The 21224-nt window shown below is 37.7% G+C and overlaps 1 protein-coding gene across 1 annotated transcript in view; it reads left to right on the top strand.

Moving 5' to 3' along the window:
• Positions 1–21224, top strand: part of LOC131992464 (leucine-rich repeat transmembrane neuronal protein 4) — a 182685-nt gene that overhangs the window by 90978 nt on the left and 70483 nt on the right. The window lies entirely within an intron of this gene.

Here is a 21224-nt window from a genome sequence, read left to right as displayed (position 1 = left end):
ATCACAATTTAAAGCTTCACTTTTGTTGCTTTTCATGAGGGAACAGTTTGTCACACATGATCCATTCAAGGACTGTGGGAAAGGTGGAAATCTGACATTAAAGTCAGTTTTTACACTTTCTGTTCATAATAAACAGTGTCGATTTGTTTGTTTGTTGTTGTTGCTTTTGCATACTTCAAACCCGCTGGCAGTTTTAAACTGTTCAATCTTATGTGGCTCTTATAATAGGGTTTGATATAATTGCAATTTAACTGATTACATAATTGTCCACTGATGTGAAGGAGCCACTGTACAGTGATATTCGCCTCCATGATTTCTTTCTTTTTTCCTTTTCCTTTTGGCTGCAGTCCAGGAAACATCAATCAAACTGCTGTTGGCCATCTCAAAAATTCAAAGTTTACTAAATCATGTATTTGTATTATGCAATCAAGGGAAAGTCAATCAAACAGTGTTAGTTTATTCATTTTAAAAATGTCTTATATCTGTTTTTGCAAACGAACTTCCTATATAAATGCAGTAATTCTTTATAATGCTTCTCCGTGCACCATAACTTGCTGTCGCTTCTATTTGTTTGTCCTTCGAGTGTTGCAACATATGCTCCTTTTCTATTCATTATAATCATTACTTGAAAATTTTTAACGTAGACACCGTCTTTATGCTTCGCTGCAGATAAAGCATGTAAAAACAAATTACAATTCCAGTCTCACTTAAACAGATTTCCAAGAAAGCAGTGAAACGTTCCGATTGCACATACGGCACATAAATGTAAATCCTATCTGTTAATCCCATTTTATACTGTCTGTATTGTCAGTGGCACTTGCCGAGTTTAAATAGATGCATGTTAGTGACGCGAAAAGAACACGAAAGAAACCGCCGCCGTCTTTTGACGGATAATGAGCGTAATAGATAGCAACATCCTGATGGATTTCTATTTAATGTAATACTTACCATATGAAAGAAGTATATAGGAATCCCAGCACACTATCACATATATAATGTATCTGAGCAGAGACATTAATTCCCTCCTCCAAGCTTTTGACCTTCTCGTTTTTGTTCTGAGGGGAGAGACAATGACAAAGAGAGCAAGAGGGAGATAGTGAGGGACGGACTGAGAAAACAACCGAGTTCATCAGGTCTTGGCCTACTGTGAAGTGAGCGTGGTGGGAGCTGTGTGTGTGTGTGTGTGTAAGTGTGTGTGTGTGTACACAAGTGTGAAGGTTGGCTGCATGTGAATGTGTGTGTTGGGGGTTTCAGGGTGATGAGAAAAACCAAGGACAGCCGCCTGTGCCTTCCCTAACTCTGTTAGGCCAGACTGGCATTTTAATAAGGCCTGCTGAATACCACTGCTTCATCCCCCGGGGAAGCCACACACACACTCACACACACACTCACACACACACTCACACATCTTCAGCCACATGCACACAAAGTATACAGAGGGAGTTAGAGGCACAAATCATGCGTAGGTGCGCGCTAGTGTACACAGAGCAATTCTGGGTATATAAAAACCCTCCATGTCTACATATTATAAAGATATAAAGACACACTCGTGAATGTGTTCTAGATATTAAATTACTTCAAAAGTAAATCTATAAATGATAAATTAAGTGGCTGGCAGAGATAGCCACCAGGGGAAAGCCTCGCTCGCATTGTAATGCCATTACTGTCCATACAAGAGCAGCGAGGGTGGGCCGTGTGAATACAAGAGAGCTTTCACATTCTCACATGTCAAAGCCAGAGACTGCAGCACGCCGCTTATATTAGCTGGCAATCAGCCCGCCGACTGTATGTGGCGTGCTGCGTCACATCCAGAGGTGGCACATCAGGCGAAGGAGACTCGTAAAGCAGATAGATGAACGCTGCCTCGTATTGACCAAGTTTAATTCCAGAGCTGATATCTAGACATTTTCCATTCTTTTCGGTAACACTTTCTATGAAGACTACATCTATAGTGCATTATGAGCGCATTCATAGTGAATTATAATGCTCATTATAATCAATCATAATGCATTATGACTGCATTCATAAACACATATAAAGCTCACTTTACTTAAAGCATACATTGATCATTTATTTATACTTATGGCATCCTATGAGTCCTTATAACAATTGATTGTTGAGGTGTGTGTATAGAGGGGTATGAGTAGTTGTAATGTATTATAAGCTTCATCAGTCAGCCTGTAGTTTATAACCAGTCAAGAGCACTCATAAGACACTTGGATTTATAAGTCATTATAAGCTATATTTATAACTGTTGATATAGTGCATCATGAAGCTTTATATGTGTTTATGAGTGCAGTCATAATGCATTATGATTGATTATAATGAGCATTATAATTCACTATGAATGCGCTCATAATGCACTATAGATGTAGTCTTCATAGAAAGTGTTACCTTGTTTTCTTTATAATGATTTTGGTTATTATCATGAACAAGACATTGAAGAAAACAAGCGCTTTAAATACCAACTTTTATATTTTAAATTTGACAAATTATCACAATTTAAAGCTTCACTTTTGTTGCTTTTCGTGAGGAAAGACTTTGTCACACATGATCCATTCAAGGACTGTGGGAAAGGTGGAAATCCGACATTAAAGTCTGTTTTTACACTTTCTGTTCATAATAAACAGTGTCGATTTGTTTGCCAGTGGTGGAAAGTAAGTAAGTACATTTACTCAAGTACTGTACTTACAATTTCAAGGTACTTGTACTTTACTTGAGTATTTCAATTTCATGTAACTTTTTACTTCCACTTCTCTACATTTTTAGCCAAATATTGTACTTTTTACTTCACTACATTGAGCTGACAGCTTTAGTTACTTTACAGGTCTAGATTTAACATAACATTTATGTTAAATAAGACTTTTAAAAACCTTTTTTTTTTTACCTTTGATACTTTAAGTACATTTTGATGCTGATACTTTTGTACTTTTACTTCAGTAAGTTTTGAATGCAGGACTTTTACTTGTAGTGGAGTCATTTCACAGTGTGGTATTAGTGCTTTTACTTAAGTAAAGGGCCTGAATACTTTTTCCACCACTGTTGTTTGCTCGCTCGCATTGTAATGCCATTACTGTCCATACAAGAGCAGCGAGGGTGGGCCGTGTGAATACAAGAGAGCTTTCACATTCTCACATGTCAAAGCCAGAGACTGCAGCTCGCCGCTTATATTAGCTGGCAATCAGCCCGCCGACTGTATGTAGCGTGCTGCGTCACATCCAGAGGTGGCACATCAGGCGAAGGAGACTCGTAATGCAGATAGATGAACGCTGCCTCGTATTGACCAATGCAGATGAAAGCAGAGTCACACATAATGTTCACACATTCCGCGCTCGCTTCTGCTTATCGATCCCGAGTGTTGGAAGTGGCGGAGACGCCGGGTTGCTGTGATGCACTCATTGGATCGCTGCTGTCACACTCTTTACTCACTGCAACATCCTGTGTCACAGTGTGTGTGTGTGTGTGTGGTGCAGCTCTGCATGGGATTTGGCTACGTTGCGCTGGTGCATTGGCAGTAAGGGGATTCTGAGCAAGTTCCTGCAAAAACTTTTGCTGCATGATTCGTATGTAAACCTCTGAAATGTGACATGATCAGTGTGTTTTAAACACTTGGTTAAGGTTAGGAAAGAAGAATAGAGTTAGGGTTTATAAACTTTTGTTTGTTGCTCGACTTCCAAATGGGACACAAAACGATTTTTGGGGAAATAGGGCTGGGCAATGTGTCTTTTACAAGCCTGATTCCAGAAAAAGTTGGGATGCTGTGTTTCACATTCAGGAATTAGAGAGCATGTTTGCAAAAAGTTTAGCAGTTTGAATATAGAATATATTGTCTTTGTACTGTTTTCAATTGACTATGAGTCAAACTTTTCTGGAATTGGGGTTGTAAACATCGTAATATAAGTCAAAGTCAAATTTATTTATATAGCGCATTTACTGACGGCTGAGCCGCACCAAAGTGCTTCACATAAAAGTGCAAAAAGTGCAATAAAATACAGACTTGACAAAGGTAAAAAGAAACAAACAAAAAACAAAATTCAATTTAAAACAAATTAAAAGAAAATGGGATAATTTTAAGACTAGATATCATCTTAGATAGATCTTTGGAGTGTGTTTTTTCTTCCCCTGCATTACAGTAAAGGGATGTTATTTACTAAATTTGTAAAAAAAAACAACAAACAAACAAACTATCTGTTGCATCATTTGTCTTTAACCACATATTCATTATGTCCACCTTGAATATATATAAAAATCATTCATTGTGTGAATAGCACTGAGAGTCAACCCGACAATATTGTCACAATTTCAATATCAAGGGCAAATCTATTGTAATATTTCTTCTTTTATTATGTTGCCCAGCCCTATATGGACACAACAAGCCTAATGGACACAAACACTGGTCTCCTGGTTGAGTCCTGGGTTGGTTGTTGCATTGATTTTACTACGGTGTTCCTCATGGTCTTGATTTGGGATTTGGTGATGGAGATTTTTGACCATTTGTTTCAACTCTTGCATGATAAAAAGTGGTTAGTGTTTACATTATGTGGACCCATCCTGGCCCTACCACTGCCCACTTGTAGTACAGTTCTCTCTTTGTTCCTCCTGCTTTGATCAAAAACAGGAAACACCATCAGCTACATATATAAAATGCTGAACATTTCTATCTAATGAGCTTTTTTTTTTTTTTTTTTTTTTAACCATGAGTTCTGAGTTTGTATGATGACTTGACTGGAGCGACTTGCAGATGCAGTCGGAACCAAACTAATATGTTGACCTTTTAAGCCGACAAGTGTGTAATGTGATTGCACGCACGCAGCTCCCATTTCTATTTTTCTTGAGACTTCTTTTCACGCAGCGGGGAGAGCAGCTTGTGACGGGGGATCAGAGCGGTTGTGATACCACTCGCCCTTTTAAGCAAGGAGGAGATGAAACAGAGCAACGTCCTGATTGAAGATAAATCCACCCTGATTAGCTTTGCTGTGCTCTGTACGTTGTTGTGTCTAGCCCTACTCTTCCATCATCGTACTTTCTTTTTTTTTTTTTTATCAAGTTTCCAACTGAAATGCAAAGGCTGTCATAAAATACTGATATGCTCGGATAATTATTCTCTCTATAGAGGCTCGTCTCCAAACCAAATCTGATTTCTAGACATCCAGAGCTGTCTAAAAGAATAATGTGTTTCCAACTGTGGATTGGCATGCATGCATGCAAGCAGAGACATGCAGGAAACATTGTGAATTACCATATGCATTACTTCAATTCAATTATTGCTATCCCCTTAAGTTGGAAGAAAATATTGGTTTTGCCCTCTACGTCTTGATTTATTCATTTTCATTTTCCCACCAAGAGCCATGGAGGGCAGCAGTGTCCAGTGGTGGTTCTAGACCAATTTTACTGTGGGGGCCAAGGAGGGGCCAGTGTTTAATCAGAGGGGCACATTAGCACATGAAAAATGGCAAAGATGATATTTAAGTATTCAAAACCTTTGAATATCTTGAAAAAGACACAAAATGACCAAAAAAGACACAAAATGAGAAGACAGAATAACCAAAATAAACCCCACAGAAGACATAAAAATGACAAAAAAAGACACAAAATGACCATAAAAAGACACAAAATAACTTAAACAGACACAAAAAAGACACATAAATGACACCAATGACAAAAAAAGACACAAAATAACAAAAAAAAAAGACACAAATGACCAAAAAAGACACAAAATGACTTACAAAGACACGTAAAGACATGAAAAAGATTCAAAAATTGACAAAATAGCCCTATAAGACTCCATAGACTTAAACTATTATACAATGTACAGATTCTGGGTTCCTTTTGTGTACAATGAGATATTGTTTGAACGAAAAAAAGGTTGGAATTGTTCCATTGTTCATTGTTATAAATATATCTTTTTTTTTTTTTTGTAACATGCATGCAATTATTGCTTCCGTACAGTCCTTATATGTACACCTATGCCTAACCCCAACATGTATAGGCTCTGGCTCGTCCCTTTACATTATTGGAATTGCCCAATGGGCATTGACAGCAGGGGTTTAATGAATTAAAGTGGACATAGCTGACTCAGTTCAATCGATAACTGGTCCCCTGTGGAGCCCTCTGCTCTGTGCGCCAGAAACAGCAGAGAAGGGGAGATAGAAAGACAAAGATAGAGTGACAAAGAGAACAAGAGAGAAAAATGAAAGGGAGAGAGAGTAAGGGGGAGGAAAAAAAGCATGCTTAAAGGAGAAAAAGAGGAGGGACTAACCCTCAAGAGAGAGAGAGAGAGAGAGAAGCAGGGATGGAGCGGAATACAAAAATGAATGGAGGCAATGAATGAGGTCCGGCTGATGAAAGGGTTAAGTGTTTTGCAGTTCCTCACCCTAATGGCTCCTGAGGCTTCTCCTCAAGAGGGCTGGTTTGTACCATTTCCCCCCAAAGATCCTGAAAAGATGCACACTTGATTCCTTGAAAAAGAATTACATAAGATAAAATGCAAACGCATAACCGTCGTACAAGGCACTGGGATTCGCTCTGCACTTGCATTTTTCCATCATTTTAGCATAAGGTAATATCCAGTAATGACACTGTCTGTCTGCTGTAGTAAACCTGTTAGCTGTCTGGTGGTTTTTCACACGTTTTTAGCATAGTTATAGTATATATTTCCTTGAATTTATAATATCTCCTTGTTTTTATATTTTATATTGTATTTTTATTGTGTCTTGAACTCTCTTATTTTGCACATTATGACTAGTTACTAACTTTATTGTATTTTATTTTATTGGTGTTGTGTTGCTGCTGGAATTGCCATTTTCCTGAGGGAACCATCCCAAGGGATTAATAAAGTTCCTATCTATCTATCTATCTATCTATCTATCTATCTATCTATCTATCTATCTATCTATCTATCTATCTATCTATCTATCTATCTATCTATCTATCCATCCATCCATCCATCCATCCATCCATCCATCCATCCATCCATCCATCCATCCATCCATCCATCCATCCATCCATCCATCCATCCATCCATCCATCCATCCATCCATCCATCCATCCATCCATCCATCCATCCATCTATTAGAGGGCTGATGAAAGGGTTAAGTGTTTTGCAGTTCCTCACCCTAATGGCTCCTGAGGCTTCTCCTCAAGAGGGCTGGTTTGTACCATTTCCCCCCAAAGATCCTGAAAAGATGCACACTTGATTCCTTTTTTTTAAACCCCAACAGCAGCTTGTTTGTACTTTACAGCACAAACAAACTGGGACTTTATAACACATGTGGCCTCATTCAGTCCGGGTAGTGTAATGAATTACTGCTGGCAGAGAGCAATAGTACTTTTGAAAAGACTAAAGAGTAATTAGTAACAAATTACATTTTACCCTTAAATAATTGACACCATAAACTCATGAGGAAAACGTTTATTCTCGTAATAAATCAAGTGAGAAGTAGGGTAATTTTCTCATAGACTTCTATACAAGCAGACCACTTTTTTGCAACCTGTGGAGTCGCCTCCTGCTGGGCATGGGAAATAATGCTAGTTTAAGGCACATCACATTGGCTTTTACTTTTTAGACCCCTGCTTGCTTCAATCATGATTGCTGAGTCCTAACAAATAAAATGCCATAATTTCAAAACAATATGCAAAAGAAAAGAATCAAAACTTCAGAAGTTGGAAGGTAAATTATCGTTATTTTGCAATGTTGAGGAAATAAAAAAAAACTGTATATCCCCATTTTCAGATCCACTCCAAAATCAATCAGGTTCCATGAAAATCAATCCAGTAGTTTTTCTGTAATCCTGCAAAAAAACAGACAAACTTTACCAAAATCATCACCTCATTAGCGATCTACGAAATAATGAGTTGAGCTTTTACCATTGGGTGACAAATTATAACATGCTGGTGAATTAGAAAGGGTTTAAAATGACAAAAAATATATATATATATATTCCTCACCCTAATGGCTCCTGAGGCTTCTCCTCAAGAGGGCTGGTTTGTACCATTTCCCCCCAAAGATCCTGAAAAGATGCACACTTGATTCCTTTTTTAAAATCCCAACAGCAGCTTGTTTGTACTTTACAGCACAAACAAACTGGGACTTTATAACACATGTGGCCTCATTCAGTCCGGCGCTCATAGCTACAACATTTGTCTTGCTCTTCATGCTCATGGTGAAATCATAATTGTTGTGGCCTTTTGAGCAATAAACACTTTTCACTGGTGTGCGTTTGTTCCAACATGCAGCCTGGCAGTAAGAAAAAGTGAGTTTTGTTTGGTTTTGCATAAAAAGGAGATTAAAGAAAACTGCTGGCCTTGAAAAAGAATTACATAAGATAAAATGCAAACGCATAACCGTCGTACAAGGCTGAATGATCTCCCTCTCTCCAGGGTCCGCTCTGGCTTATGTCAGGGATTCCAAACACCCACCATTTAATGGATTTTGGCTGTTTCATGAGTATTTCACTGGTGCAATGCGAGAATAGATGCAACATAGTATCCAACAGAGCTCTTGGAATAAACAGAAATATAATAAGGACATTGGCTCAAAGCAAAAGCTTAATAAAGACAGACATAGTGTGACGCTCTTAAGGGGGAGTCCAGATAGAATGCACAGCAAATCTTAGTGACAGCAAGATGAAAACCTACACTTCTGACATATTGTTTCCTCAATAAAATGCTTTTATTATAGCAAAACGTTACCCACACATCCTGCAGACATTGAGCATTCATTTAGAGTCATAGATGTTATAAAAGAAATGGACGTAGGCACCATAATGTATCCCATTTTGCTTGTCGCCATCTTGGTTTTTTGGAGCCGGAAGGTACATAACTTAAGTTACCAGCTCATTTAATTTCCTAATCTTTACACGTTCACGTCACCTAGCAGCAGGTTAGGAATCTTGGAAGATGGAAATGCTTGTTTTCACATCTTACTTTGGTAAGACTTTACAATAACCAACTAAATGATGTTTATAGATGGTTTATAAACCATATTTACCATATTTAATATTTAAATGGTTTCAACCAGTTTCTTAAAGGTATATGATTCACTTCAAAATCATTAACATACTAAATATGGTGTTAAAAATGTAATAATGAGTGAAACTAAAACTATTAATAAACTATTAATTATAATTTAATTGTTGGTTAATGGTAAATTAATTATAAACTTACATTAGTATACCATCTATTTGTCATTTATAAATGATTTACTTAGTTAAACATGAATAAATTATGTATTCACCATTCTAAATGGCCTATTTACAGTTTATAAATGATGATTAAACATTAATAAACTATCTGTTTACCATTTATAAATGATGGTTATTGTAAAGTGTTGCCATTACTTTTATATTGTCAAGAGGAAAGATAACAAGAAGAGTATTGGCAAATGTAAATTGAGAGCAGGTAGTGGAACTAAGACTCTTTTCATTGAGATAAATATGAATTTAAACTTCCTGAAACACCATTGGCCATTGGTGATGGCTGTATTCTGACAATGGCTAACAATGAATAAACTTTTTTCAAATTGTAATCATGGACAGCAGAATAAAATGATCAAAGAACTAATGAAACTTGTGGCTGGACTGATTTTGAAAGGTATTTACAAAAAGCTAAGTTAATATAATAGGTAGTGTAATGAATTACTGCTGGCAGAGAGCAATAGTACTTTTGAAAAGACTAAAGAGTAATGAGTAACAAATTACATTTTACCCTTAAATAATTGACACCATGAAGTCATGAGGAAAATGTTTACTCTCGTAATAAATCAAGTGAGAAGTAGGGTAATTTTCTCATAGACTTCTATACAAGCAGACCGCTTTTTTTGCAACCTGTGGAGTCGCCTCCTGCTGGGCATGGGAAAGAATGCAGGTTTAAGGCACATCACATTGGCTTTACTTTATAGACCCCTGCTTGCTTCAAACATGATTGATGAGTCCTAAAAAATAAAATGCCATCATTTCAAAACAATATGCAAAAGAAAAGACTCAAAACTTAAGAAGTTGGAAGGTAAAGCCGTGCCTTATTTTGCAATGTTAAGGAAATAAAAAAAAACGGTATATCCCCATGATTCAGATCCGCTCCAAAATCGATCAGGTTCCATGAAAATCAATCCAGCAGTTTTTCTGTAATCCTGCTAAAAACAGACAAATTCTACCAAAATCATCACCTCATTAGCGATCTACGAATTAATTAGTAGAGCTTTTACCATTGGGTGACAAATTACAACATGCTAGTGAATTAGAAAAGGTTTAAAATGCCAAAAAATATATGTATTTTGTTATATATTAGATCTCGTCCAAGTTCATAGACTGGATAAAAGTTGCATTTGAGTGATTTTTCACATTTTGAGTAGAAAATATGGATTTCTGTCCAACCATGCCATATATCTTACATCAGCGTAAACACATTTCCGTACAGTCTGAAATGATTGCCTCTGTCTTTCCTGTTCAGAGCATCACCGCCCCTTTCAATCACACTTTCTCTGTTTCTCATATTCTGTTATTTTTGTTTTAGCTTACCCCCACCCCATGCTCTCTTTTTGTATTTTTCTGCCTTGACAGGGAACGGTTTCGCCTGTCATGTCACACTTGTGACTGACTGCGTGATGGATGGTATTCTGGTTAGAGCTCTGCTCTGTTTAAGGCACACAGCGGGGCAGAAGCACCCCGCCACCTCCCACTCTACCTGTCACGCACCGCACCCTGCTCACGTCACCCTGTATTACTTAGATTTTCTCTTTTTTTTTTTCAAAGCAACCTTGCTCCGGCTCTCCATCCATTTGTTGCCTTTTCACTCTCGTCTGGCACTATTTGTCTTTCTGCCGTGCATCTCCCTGCTGCAGACAGTCCATCATTGTCTTATACTTTGCACTGGGATTCGCTCTGCATTTGCATTTTTCCATCATTTTAGCATAAGGTAATATCCAGTAATGACACTGTCTGTCTGCTGTAGTAAACCTGTTAGCTGCCTGGTGGTTTTTCACACGTTTTTATAATATAATTTATAATATCTCCTTGTTTTTATATTTTATATTGTATTTTTATTGTGCCTTGAACTCTCTTATTTTGCACATTATGAATAGTTACTAACTTTATTCTATTTTATTGTATTGGTGTTGTGTTGCTGCTGGAATTGCCATTTTCCTGAAGGAACCTTCCCAAGGGATTAATAAATATTAATATTGTATTAATATCTATCTATCTATCTATCTATCTATCTATCTATCTATCTATCTATCTATCTATCTATCTATCTATCTATCTATCTATCTATCTCTCTCTCTCTCTCTCTCTCTCTCTCTCTCTCTCTCTCTCTCTCTCTCTCTCTCTCTCTCTCTCTCTCTCTCTCTCTCTCTCTCTCTCTCTCTCTATCTATTTATCCATCCATCCATCCATCCATCCATTAGAGGTCAGGGGGGAAATCGATACAGCATAGTATCGTTATATTTCGCGTGGCAATATTATATCGATTCATGGCCGCCAAGTATCAGTATTTTTTTATCATATTAATGGAAAACACATTATTGTATTTAATTTCAATTGAAAATCTTTATTTTCATGTAAAAATAGTTGTTTCATTCAATTTAAATGTAAATGTTTTTGTAATGTAAGACTTCATGTTTAATTCAAATTTGAAGTAACTTAATTCCAAATGTCCTAGTTGCTGAAGGGGTTGCACAATTAATTTTGAAAAGTTGCAAGTTGCAAGTGTTAAAATGCTTCAGTTGTTGTCGTCCATACCTGTTTGATATCAGTTCAGTTCAATCTATCTATCTATCTATCTATCTATCTATCTATCTATCTATCTATCCATCTATCCATCTATCCATCCATCCATCCATCCATCCATCCATCCATCCATCCATCCATCTATCTATCTTTCCTAAAAGTTCCTCTCTCTGCACTGTTGTCTTTCAACAAAGACAGTGTAATCTAATGGTGCCCTTTTTACACATTTTTTTCCATTAGGCCCTCTGTTCTACCATCTTTTTGCTCCCAATTATTTCCTTGCAGTAGCCAGGCCTGCTAATCATAGCGTGCGGATGGACAAAGTGTTAAAATTTAGTTATGCTAACAAGGAGCAGGGCAAACGCAGCCTTTTGCAGGCATTGCTCCGGTAATGGGTCCTTGACTGATTGACAGGCCTATTCTCTGCTCCTCCTGAGTGACAAGTCTGCAGTCGCCGCTGCAACGTAGGAAATGAGAGTGGAATTACAATACCAACCATGTCACCTCCTCAGGGGACAGGAGAAAGGAAAATACAATCACAGTCCCCATCAAACACACACACACACACACACACACACAAATACACAAAGTCTCAGTCTCCATTTAGCTGCACTCTGGTGGAGAAAAACACACACGCACACACCTACACTAGCAATGTTTCTACCTGCTATTATGCTGGTTTGTACTTGAGCTTAAAATGAAATCCGCCCCAGCTGTTTACCCAGCTGGTTTGACAGAGGTGGAAGAAGTACTCAAGACTTTTTACTTAAATGTGCAATATGTCATTTTCTGCTGCTAGGGATCTCTCAATCAAAAACAACAATAAAAGACTGAGCGATGCCATCATTGCAGTCAGTTTTCCCCCAGTAGGGATTCTTTAGTGTCCAGGAGGTTAAAAAAAAGAAGCATTTTTAGCTTAAAAATCAGTGTTCCTCCGACACTGTTCAGCATGTCAGCAGAGTTACTGATAAAGTTTGCTCAGCTTGTTTCTCTGATAACTTAAGATTCAGATGTTCAGGTTGTTTTTACCGGGAGCCAAATTATTCATAGAGGTCTACTCCTCTCCAAACAAATGGAGCTGGTGGTTTGAACTAGTTAAAACACTGAACAAAGCAGTTTCACATTAAAATATTGTGTTTCTCAGATGCTTTTCAGCACGCTGGTAAAGCTGCTAATGTTTGCTCAGCTTGCATCTCCAATAACTGATCCAGATGTTCAATAACCAAAATCCTTTGTGCAGTTAATATATATAGTTAAAAATGATCTGAAAAGTTTGTCATAGAGATTTGGCTTAAAACTGGATAAAAATCTGGCAGATATGACGACATTGACAAGCGTCAGCCAGAGTGTATCCTTAATATTAAAATTAAAATTAAAGACGCTAAAATTCTGATTTCTCTGGGTTTTAACATTGTGAGAAACATTTGGGATAATGTAAGTACACAAGTCAACAAAATATAAAACATAGGTGAAGTTGTTTTCAGTTATTTTAAGCAGAAATGTTACATATTATAATTAGTAAAAGAAGTAATACCACACTGTAGAAACAAAAAATGACTGAAGTAAATGTCCAAAAGTAACAGCAACAAAATATACTTCATGTATCAAAAGTGTAAAGTTTTAGTATATAATGTCTGAATTCTGAATATTATATTAGATGCTTACATTAGGTGGCTTAATATTTAATAATACATCATAAACTCCTGTGTGATATAAATGTAGTGGGGTAGAAATTGCAATGAAATGCACCAAAATCTAGTGGTGCAGAAGTATGAAGTAACATAAAATGGACATATTCAAGTCCATTACAACTACCAAATATATTTAAGTACACTATTTGAGAAAGAATGTACTTTGCACCACTGTGTTTATGTTTTGAAAATGAGTAAAAAAGCAGCATGTCTGTGGAAGTGTAGTCTTTTAATAATGGTGCTTTTATTCTTCTCAGAGAAAACTGGTTAAAATCAAACAAACTTAACCAAATTCAGTCCATTATGTTTTATGTTCTGCTGGAAAAAAATTTAGAAGTGACAATTTGAATATGAGGGGAGGCTGAATCATTTCATTCCAGTCCTCCTGTAGGGAAGTTTGAGTAAGTGTGGTTTCTTAGAAAGGACTGTGAAAACACCCTTAATATTTCAGGGTGTCCCAGGGATTTGTTTAAAGAAACCTCTCTCTCTCTCTCTTTGTGTCTGTGAGTGTGTGTTTTCTATGTGTGCATAAAAACGAGAGACACAGTAAAAAGAAGACCGAGCTTGCAGGAGAGCTGAGGTATCTATTTACACCACATGAGAAAATGCAAATTCAGAACTGCAGATTTTCCTTCTGTCAGTCAAGTCTAAGTAATATAATCCCTGTCAGCATGGGGGGATATAAAGATACTGATGGTGACCGAAGCACCACCTACTGAGTGAACCCACAGGAGCTTTGCAGCCTTTGGTCCAGTTCATGTTGCAGTTCCACCATGTGCATCACTCCCTAAGACCCATTAGCATGTCTGGTTAATACAATGCTTGGGCAGATTAAAGGGCTCATTTTCAGCTGCAGACGTGAACATGTTATATTCAGAAAATGCTTATTTTTTGTCATAATGCCTATGGCTACTACATCTATATTCACTTCTGTCTGAAATGCTCCGTTCTAGTGCCTGTCTCTTTAAGTCCCCATCCCAAAAAAAGGCCAGTCTCTTCTGTGTCTCTGTATTTGGTGTGTGTGTGTGTGTGTGTCTGTGTGTGTGTGTGAGAAAGACTTCCTCCCATAGACTTACATTGGCAAAGAGACGTCTGTAAACACGCAGATCATTTTTTTCAAATGTCATAATGCCCCCCAAACTGATTTGTTTTTCTATCAGTATTGCATTTATTTGTCTAATACCATTTGGAAAGTCTAGAAGTGCCCAGAAGTCAAACTTTTTTGGCTTCATATGACACTGAGCAGTTTTCATAGGAATGAACAGGGCCATGCCCCCAATGCTGTATCCAGTTCTCTGCACTTTCTACCATGTAAAAGCCAATAAAAGCTTCTAAACATTTATTAACAAACTAACTAAATTTATAACATCTAGAACCAAGATTGCGGGTTTTCCTGATGTTAGCATGTAGCTACATGTAGCAGTGGGATGACTGCAGCTGCACTTTCTATTGTGAAAAACGTCAATACAATCTTCTAAACCTTTATTAATACATTAAATTAATTATCAACATTGGCAACCAAGTTTAGGCTACCCTGACATCATGTAGCTAGCTAAATGTAGCAGTGTAACGGCTGTAACAGATAGTAGCAGCACCTTCTGCAATCTTTTAAACTATAAACTGCAGAATTGTCCATATTCCAGCAGGAATGTGATGCAAAATTGGCTTGAAATTAACTACATCTGCAACCAAAAAGACATCTTTCCCTGATGTTAGCTTGTAGCTACATGTAGCAGTGGCATGACTGAAATGGAGTACAGTTGCACTTTATATTGTAAAAAATCACCAATTAAAGCTTCTAAACCTTTATTAATACATTAAATAAATTATCAATATTGGCACCCAAGTTGGCTACCCTGAGGTCATGTAGCTAGCTAAATGTAGCCGTGGAATGACTGTAACGGAATCTAGTAACCGCACTTTTTGCCTAAAAAATCACCAAGAACAGCTTTTAAACCATAAACTACAGCATTTAACATATTCCAGCAAGAATGTGATCCAAAATTGGCGAGAAATTAACTACATCTGCAACCAAAATGACATGTTTCCCTGACATTAGCATGTAGCTACATGTAGCAGTGGACTGGCTGTAACAGCACTGTAGTGGCACTCTATCGCATAATGGGCCCCCTTTAAATTCAAAGTGGGGACTCTTCTTCCTATTAAAAGCTTTCTATTACGGCTGCTTTTACATGGAGACAGCGACCGTCTCGGAGTCTGTTTGTGCTGCGTTTACTGTCGCTCCCCTGACGCTCTTTCTTTACTGCCTCTGTGGTGCGAGTGGGGTGTGTTTATGAGTTTATAAAGGCTCATGACGCATCATCATGCTTTTACAAATTCAGACATGAGAACTCAGCCTATACACGTCCTTGCTTCTTTCTCCCCACCGTCACCCCCCCTCCTGTTTCTTACCGTCCCAGCACACTCATTTAACCTTGTTAAACCCTCTAAACCAGGCCGCTCAAGGGGCTGTTACATGCCACAGCAATTTCTAACAGGGGATTCATTTCCGTCACCGTTAAAGGGGGAAAACGGTTCACATCAGCCGTATATAATTTACAGACACTAAGATCTTTAGAGGAGGACGAATGGCTATTGTTGCGATGCTACTTGAAGATGTGGCCTTGGGGGCAGAAATAGAGACAAGAGGCAGGCTGGTTAGTGCTCTGAAACAGCACCGGGGTCTTTTGTGGCGTGACAGGCCAACAAGAGGTGACGGGGTTTAGGGCTGTAGGAGCACGCTAAGAGCCAGTGGTGGAGGCAGAAAGACAGAGCCGCATCTTTAGCGTAAAGCAGCAGCTGGACAGGTGCAACGCTGCCATAATGAACTCTATTGAAGGTGAGCAGGAGCCAGGTGGCCAGCCTTTCAGAGGTGGACAAAAGGCAATCAGCCCTGTGCCCCCCTTTGTTTGTGTGTGTGTGTGTGTGAATGTATGATGATGACACACTCCTGTACAAGAAGAAGAAGGGGGGTCAGTCAAAGAATGGGATTGTGTATGGCATTGAGAATTGCTTTCAGGGGAGCTGGAGTGTGCCGCCGTAGATGGACTGGTATTATAGCCTCAGCAGACATCTATTGGAAAATCCCCTCAGAATTCGTTGTGGTTAGAATAAAGTCCCGGTGTCAAGCATAAGAACGTTCAATAATTCTCTACTCTAAATTGATAGTTTGGAGTGTATTGCACCTCCTGGTGTCATGGGCTTCTGAAATTGTTTTTTTCATTGAGCTATAGGTTTCCAATCTTGCAGTTAATGATACTTGTGTTTTATTCTTCCAACTGCAGCCATCTGTACTCTTGAGTTTCGAACCGGGCTCATGAGAGCACCTGTTTGAATGAATAATGGCTGGCGCAATATTGTGCTGTTAAGGAGCGTCATATGGGGGAAAGAAATGATGATTGTCTCCTTCCGAGAGAGGTTCTCGGGAGCCACAGCAGGGGCCCACTCCGTAGATAAACCACCAGATGTTTCAGCGCCGTAGATTCAGCTATGAATCTTCTTAACTGCAGCTCAACCCCCCGAATGACAGAACAAGTATATGGTCAAATCACTGTTTGTGACAGCACCCCACAATTTTAGCTCTCCTAACAACCGCCATTGATGGTTTTCCTTTACCCGTCCCCACCCCTCCATTCCACAGCTCTTCTTCACATTTTTTTATCGAGGTTCAGCTCCTGTGGCACGTGGATATATTTCAAACTGCACTGTTTGCCGGCGCTAATGCATTTAGTATCAATGGCTAATTAAAACTGCAACATCGCTTTGGTAAAACATCTGTTCCGCTCTTAATAAGCAGGGCTGTCTTGAAGCGATTGCGTTAAGTGTCATTAAGTGTTGATCAAACGATGTTGCCCGGTCAGTGGTGGTAAACGTTACTGAATGCTGACTGGTGCATGCTCTGAATTCAAACACATCCCATACACAACAATCACTGGATATCCGTCTTCTTCTTCTTCTTCTTTTTCTTTCTTTATTGGTCTGGGTTGTGCTATTGCTGCATGTGTTCCATTCTGTCTTCTTTAAATATGTTCACTTTACAGCCACTTTGTATTTATTTTCAGGGCACTTGTTACCATCTGTTCAAAAACAAATATGAGCCTTCTAGTTAACTATTCTTTCTGCAAATAAAAATAAAGAAACAACCCCAATTAGCATTGGGAGATATAGCAAAAATGTTCTCCTCTGATATAACTATATAAATATATATATATATATATATATATGATCTAACCCAGTGTCAGTTGGTGTAACCAGTAATGTTTTCCCAAAATCTGATTATATACAGGAAAATAAATGTGAACTAAAATGTTACATTGCAACACTATGGTGTATAACACATTTGACATAATTTGTCAAAACTTTAGAAAAAAATGGTTGTTTTTAGAATATAGTATGTTCTGCTCAATATTGACAAAATGTGTAAATGTAGAAATACTCCAAAAAAAATCTAATTTGATGGGGTTTTTTTTAGAATGAAGTAATTATATGTCTAAGTCCACTTAAATACAATATAGGTGGATGAAGTATTTAATATTTTTAAAGTTTTTTTTTTGGTTACACCATTTGACATCTTGCCAACCCTTATTTGTCACTGACCCATAGTTAAGCCTGTTTTTATACGCTCCTGTGTTGAAATAAAATTGACCAAAAAGTGAACTTAGAGAAAAAACCTATATAAATATAGGCCTGTTTAGATAAGGGGGACAGCAAATGTAATATGAATAAAAAACAGCTGATTTCGATTAACTTTGCAGGAAATGGTTTTCTGGTCTGTGTCTGACTTTTTGTAGTCAAACCAAAGAGACATAAACTTTAATTTGTTTTGGAAATATCGCCCAGCCCTAAAACCAAAAAGTTCATTTTAAGACACTGATTATGATCCACAAGCTTATAGGTCTCATGTTATTCTTGTTCTGGACCCCTCATCAATCTAAACTCAGCCTGAAAATATTGAGAGAAAAACCCCTTAATGATTTTTTTTTAAAAAGCCTTTGCACATGTGAATATTGTTCCATTGGCTGCATGAAACGATGCATGCTGAAACTCACTGACAGTTTAAATCTGCCTGGATTGTTGGTGTTTTGACATCTAAAATGGTGGATTTTATGACTGTTTACCAAATTAAACCTTAAAAAATGAAGCGTTCCCACTGTGTTGTGTTGACTTACCCGATATCAGAACAACAAATGCTGCGCTATCTGGGGCATCCATTTACATACAGACCAGAAACAGAAAGAAAGAGACGGAGAGATAGGAAAACGAAAAAATTATTCATTTGAAAGTCGGGGTACAAAAAGAAAAGAGCCACAAAAGGGAAGTGAATTTTACATGTGGTGCTGGATACTTCAGAGAGACTGATGGTGTGTTTCCTAACTGGGTCAGACAGAGGAACCCATGACACCCGACTGCCCTTAATGGTGGATGTGGTGAGATAATGTAGCAGGTGGTCTGACTTCTCAGACAGACACCTTGATTTTAATAGATATGGAAGCAATTTAGTGTCAGATCCCCGACCCTAACAACTGATCAGCCCTTCTGTTCTTTATCTATACAACCTGACACACTGGAGAAGCTGCTAGTATCTGGTTTTTGTCCGTTTTTACAATCTAGAACAGGGATGGGCAACTTAAATGCCGGAGGGGGCCATAATTTTTCATCGACACTACCACAGGGCCACATATAGGACCGTGCACTTAACCAGATATGATGAAACTGCAATTTTAAATATGTTTACAGTGCAGTAACTTAACATATTTCATGCTCAAATTCATGTTTAACAGTATAAATAGGAATACAAAAGGTTTGAAGCAAATAAAAAATAACCACTTACTGTGATTTCTTTTGTTTTTAGTGCAAGAACAGCAGACCAACATTAATTGCAAGAAGTAATTTTGTGCATTTTTACACTGCACTTTTAAGATTTCATGTTTTTGTTCATTTTGTGTCTTTTTTTGTTCATTTTGTGTCTTTTTTTTGTTCATTTTGTGTCCTTTTTGTTGTTGTTCATTTGTGTCTTTTCTGGTTATTTTGTGTCATTTTGTGTCTATTTGTTCATTTTGTGTTTTGTTTTTTTGTTCATTTTGAGTCTTTTTTGGTCATTGTGTGTCTATTTGTTTATTTTGTGTCTATTTGTTTACAGTGCAGTAACTTAACATATTCAATGCTCAAATGCATGTATAACATTATAAATAGGAATACAAAAAGTTTGAAGCAAATAAAAAATAACAACTTACTTATTTCTTTTGTTTTTAGTGCAAGAACAGCAGACCAACATTAATTGCAAGAAGTAATTTTGTGCATTTTTACACTGCACTTTTAAGATTTCATGTTTTTGTTCATTTTGTGTCTTTTTTTGTTCATTTTGTGTCTTTTTTTTGTTCATTTTGTGTCCTTTTTGTTGTTGTTCATTTGTGTCTTTTCTGGTTATTTTGTGTCATTTTGTGTCTATTTGTTCATTTTGTGTTAGGGTTAGGGTTAAGAACAGCAGACCAACATAAATTACAAGAAGTAATTTTGTGCATTTTTACACAGCACTTTTAAAATTTCGTGCTCAAATGCATGTAGTTGCACTGAGGGCCACTTCAAGTGAGGGTGCGGGCCGTATGCAGCCCCCGGGCCTCCAGTTGCCCATCCCTGATGTAGAATGATTATATATTCCTCAGGAGGTGAGCTCTGCTGGCTGAGAGCAGCCAAATTCCACGTATATCATTATCTTTTATTTAAAAGTTTGGATCTAAAGATTATCTAGAGGATAGTTGAACGCACTTTGTTAAACCGTAAAAAAAACAAAGTGAGTCATGTCAAGGTTTACAGACTGCATGAAGTTTATTGCCCTTGCAACGGTCTTTTTATTAAAACTTAATGGATTTGGCTGGCTAGCGCAACTCTCCAAGGCTTTTGTGTTTTTAAAGATGCTCTTTTTTAACTCGACTTCTCTGCTCTTTGCTCTCTTTCCACCGTCTTGCTTGAATCGCTCCTCTCTGAATCTGCTGTACTTCTGTTCTTTAGTCTTTTCTGTGCATCCCTCTATGCAAGTGCTCCGTCGTTTGTCCCCGTATAATGTCTAAAAGGCAGCATTCCAAGTCCTATTGTGTAAAGCATTGGTGTGCATTGCTGAACTAATGGCTTTTAAGATGTCAAAGGGAAATGTAGCGCACAGAAAAAGAAAACTGCGTGCCCTGTGTGGGTTTTCTTCTAAAATTGGTTCCTGTGCACTGTGCACTCGGACGGCTGCCATCTATTCTGCAAGAAACCTCTCCCTCTCTCAAAGAATGGTTAACAGCAGCAGGAAGCCTTGGCAATTCAAGTGGATGCATATTAAATCTGTTAATGTTCACACCGCCTCGTGAACTTTAAAGCGCGGAATATAAAATATGTTCCCATCTTGTTGTGTTTTTGCAGGGCGCTTTTTATTCCTGGATGTGAAACTCTCAGGTGTGTAAACCTACAAAAACCTTTATTATGCATACTACAAAATTCAGTCATTTGGGTAGTTGACAATGAAGCATAACACCATCACTCTTTTAGAAACACTATGCATGGATCTGGCTGAAATTCAGGATTGCTCAAATGGTGTAAATGGCAAGAAATTATTTATTTTTAATATGTTTCTATTAACATACAAAAAGTGTACTCTGACGTAGTTCTTCCTACTTCTTTCTGAAACATGTTCTTGTTTATTTATGTTGTAATGAGTATGTTTGTTGGGAATTTGCTATATTTTTTATGCTTAATTTAATTTGTGGGGTTTTATACACTCACTGGCCACTTTATTTGCTGGCAAGTTGTACCTAATAAAGTGGCTGGTGTG

This window comes from Centropristis striata, chromosome 19, assembly GCF_030273125.1.
Source record: "Centropristis striata isolate RG_2023a ecotype Rhode Island chromosome 19, C.striata_1.0, whole genome shotgun sequence".
NCBI classification, from domain to species: Eukaryota; Metazoa; Chordata; class Actinopteri; order Perciformes; family Serranidae; genus Centropristis; species Centropristis striata.
Note: the sequence above shows the minus strand (reverse complement) of the source record. Positions and strands in the feature narration are given on the sequence as shown.